General features: G+C 44.9%; 1 long non-coding RNA gene and 1 other non-coding gene across 2 annotated transcripts; one reads left to right on the top strand and one right to left on the bottom strand.

The window, feature by feature from the left end:
- Positions 1–843: 843 nt before the first annotated feature.
- Positions 844–982, bottom strand: LOC116547284. Its single transcript, XR_004267014.1, has one exon. It is a non-coding gene; the product is annotated as a U4 spliceosomal RNA (small nuclear RNA).
- A 420-nt stretch (positions 983–1,402) lies between these two features.
- Positions 1,403–3,241, top strand: LOC116547283. The gene is made up of 3 exons (XR_004267013.1): positions 1,403–1,465; positions 2,259–2,422; positions 3,063–3,241. It is a non-coding gene; the product is annotated as an uncharacterized LOC116547283 (long non-coding RNA).
- Positions 3,242–3,593: the final 352 nt, after the last annotated feature.

Below are 3,593 nucleotides of genomic sequence, written 5' to 3'. Positions count from 1 at the left end.
GATCAAGGAGTACCCTGGTACTGGTGCGTCAGCTCCCCAATTAGGTGGCATCCCCTGTGGGCACCACCACACCTGGCTAATTTTTGTATATTTAGTAGAGGTGGGGTTTCACCATGTTGGCCAGGCTGGTCTTGAACTCCAGAGGTCAAGTGATCTGCCTGCTTGAGCCTCCTAAAGTGCTGGGATTCCAGGCGTGAGCCACCATGCCTGCTCCACAGATTCTTTTTTTCAGTAAAGGTTGTTAGAATTCATCCCTTGGTCCAGGCTCCTATATAAATTTCTGTAACAATTGATTGGCAATGATATATGATTAGATAAATCAGTATTGCAGCAACCCTTCGGGAAAGTAGGGCAATTTTTGAGGATTTGGGAAAAAGTTTTAATTTTTTGCGCTCTTAGGTCAGAGGATGTAATTAAGATCTACCGGATGAGGGAGATTTTGTCCCATGGTTCTGAAAAGCAGGCTTATATACTTCTAGGGCAACTTAATCTAGGAACCATTAGAACGTTCCCATCAGAATACCACATTCTTACACTGAGAATATTTTACATCCTTGTGCTATGATCGTACACTGATTTGGTCTTGTGTGAAGTTCAGGTGATTCTGCTGCCTCAGCCTCCTGAGTAGCTGAGACTGCAGGCATGTGCCACCATGCCCAGCTAATTTCTTTGTATTTTCAGTAGAGATACGCTTTCACCGTGTTAGCCAGGAGGGTCCCGATCTCTGAACCTCGTGAAGTGCTCACCTCGGCCTTTGAGAGTGCTGAGATGAGAGGCGTGAGCCACCGTGCCCGGCCCACAGATTCTTTTTTGTTTGTTTTTGTTTTGTCTTTCCTTATTCAGTCTCCCTAGAGACTCAAAAATTGTCAATGCCGACCTTATTGCATGTCATCATGGTGAGGTATTGGGAAAAGTTTTCAATTAGCAATAATCTCATCTCAGATGAAACTCATTGGCTATGATACTGGCACTGAGCAAAGCTCACAGATTCTTTTTAAAGTAAGTGTTGATAGAATTTATATATCAGTCCAGTTTCATGTATAGATGCCTCTAACCATTCAATGACCTTGGTACCTGGTGAGATAAGTCACTATTGCAGCAACACTCCCGGAAAAGAGTTTGACTCATTTTTGGAGATTTTCTGGGAAAAAAATTTGGTTTAACTTTGCATAGACTGAGGCAGAGAATATGGTATTATGGTCTACATGTAGAGGGAGATTTTGGCCTGTGTGTCTGGAAAGCAGGCTCACCTACTCACCAGGCTTCATCTAGGGCACCCTGGAATGGTCCTGTCAGAATTTGTATTCTTGCCCTGAGAATATTTCTGTGCTTGTGCTATGACTAAACACTGATTTGGTCATATGCAAAGTGTGATTTGCTTAATGTGACCTGCGTCTCTAAATTTATTTACAGAAAGTCAAAGTGATGATGAGGAAGAGGAAGAAAGAGGGCCAGTGCCCCCCAGGTAATGCTGTGGAGTTGTGGGCTGTTAGTTCAGTAGTGACACCTGGAGACTCTAGATCCAGGGAAAACAAGAAAGTGATGACTAGAACTCTTTCTTCCCTTCACCAGCTACAAATTGTCCTTATTAACTATGTTGTGGGTGATTGGTGGCACTTGTATAGGCTTTAATTTCTCACTCCTCCCAAGATGGGAACCTGCAATCAGATGAGCCAGGTGAACTCAGCAAACAGGGATTTCCTGGTTTCGCCTGTTCTCCCCACTGTGTTTAAACCCAGGGAGAGATGCATGTATGCTTTCTGCCCATTTGTTGTGAGCATGTTTGCTAGGATTTGTGAAGAGAAGGAATTCAAAACATAGACACATGATATCAAAATGCTGGAAAAGGGAGGCCCTTAATACACAAGATCTGGGTGTCTGAAATGCCTCAGGAGCTCTGTTCACTTGAATGCCACATGTAAACTTCAACACAACTTACGCGAGGCAGTTGAAGCCCCGTGTTAGTTCTCGTACTGTAAGTCGCGATGATAGTTTACAGGGAGAGTCTGGGTGGCCTGCAGTAGCTCATCTGTGGCAAATGCACTGAGCACATACTGCTCATTTGTGCTCTGTCCCCAGGGTAGTCACCCTCCACCCTGCATTTAGAAAGGATAGTTTTTTTTATTCTCTTGAAGGAAAAATGCCTTTGCTTTCTATGACCATTCCATTCTGACTTCCATCAGATCAGCTGGGAGACTTTGTTGTCTAATCTCTGTTGGTTTCATCTTCTGTCATCCCTGTCCTGCCTGGCTCATCAGGAATCTGCAGGAGTCTGTGGAGGAGGAAGCCCCCCAGGAGTCCTGGGATGAAGGTTATTCGACTCTCTCAGTTCCTCCTCGCACATCTGCCTTCAATGAGTCTTACAGGAGCAACTTGCACTCATTAAAGGAGCAGCAAGTCAACTTGGCTGTCGACATAGGCAGTGAGTACTCCATTGTGAAGTTGATAAAGCTCCAATTTGTGTCCCAGATAGACCCCATAGACTTCGGGCCTTACTCCGCTGGCCAGGCTGAGAGTTGTCATCACTGTGGGCTGAACCTGTCCATCAGTGTAGATGTCAATCACTCTGGATTCCAGCCTGAAGCATGGGCATGCGGTGGGTCAGTGAGCTTTGCTCTCTCTCTAGTCTCAGGCCGTGCCCGTCGCACCCTGGACCGACTTTCATGACACTGAAACCCAACGCAGGTGTTGCCAACTCACACCAAGCCGTGCAGCGCATGTCCATGAGTTGTCTCAATCTGAATTAAATGTCTCTTGCCAGCTACCACGTTCCTCATGAGTTTTGTTCCCCATGCATGTCTGTGAGGTTCTTTCCTGTTTGTACAAACTTGGGATAAAGGGATAATGGTCTGCCAGAATAGGGACGTTTCACCATTGGTTCTGAGACACAAACCAAGGAATCTCTATCATTATTGGCCTTGAGACCTCCTGAAGTCTGTCTCTCACATTATCCTGTTCTCATGCTGAGGAGCCTGAGGTCCCTGTGCAGGGATTAGACAGTGGACTGTTATGGGTGTAGGGGAATGGCTTATTTTGTCTGTCCCTATCTGAATTTATTGCAGAGATTAAAGAGAACCAAGAAGAGGAAGAAGACCGAGGTCCACTGTGCCCCAGGTAACTTTGAGCAATTGTGAACAGCTAATGTTGTGTTGACACCTGGAGACGCCAGGTCCAGGGAAAACAGAGTGGGCTGACAATATCGATACCATCTTTTCAACGAAGCCTGAATTATTCCTACTAACATTCCTGTTGGTTTTCATTGTAGTAGATATTTATGTTTCCATTTCTTCCTCCCCTTACCATTTACTAACTACTGTAGGTTGACCCTATTTGTTTTTATGATCAGTGTACACTGTGTGTCCTGAGGGCACTAACTCAGAGTGTGCTTTTACCCCCTCATCAGTGTGTCACCTGGATGGTTCACTGAGCTTACTTTCTCTCTCTTTTTCATTCTTTTTACCCTACTCTTGTCCATCCCAGCATAAGGCAATAATTTGTTGCATTATTAATGGATCTATGTTTTTTCTTTGTTAACCACTTTCTGGTGCTACCCATGAAATCTAGTTGGGGTGCTGCGGTGTCTTATTTTCCCT

The sequence above is a fragment of the Sapajus apella genome, unplaced genomic scaffold (assembly GCF_009761245.1).
Source record: "Sapajus apella isolate SASKATOON/1434 unplaced genomic scaffold, GSC_monkey_1.0 scaffold2586, whole genome shotgun sequence".
NCBI lineage: Eukaryota > Metazoa > Chordata > Mammalia > Primates > Cebidae > Sapajus > Sapajus apella.
Note: the sequence above shows the minus strand (reverse complement) of the source record. Positions and strands in the feature narration are given on the sequence as shown.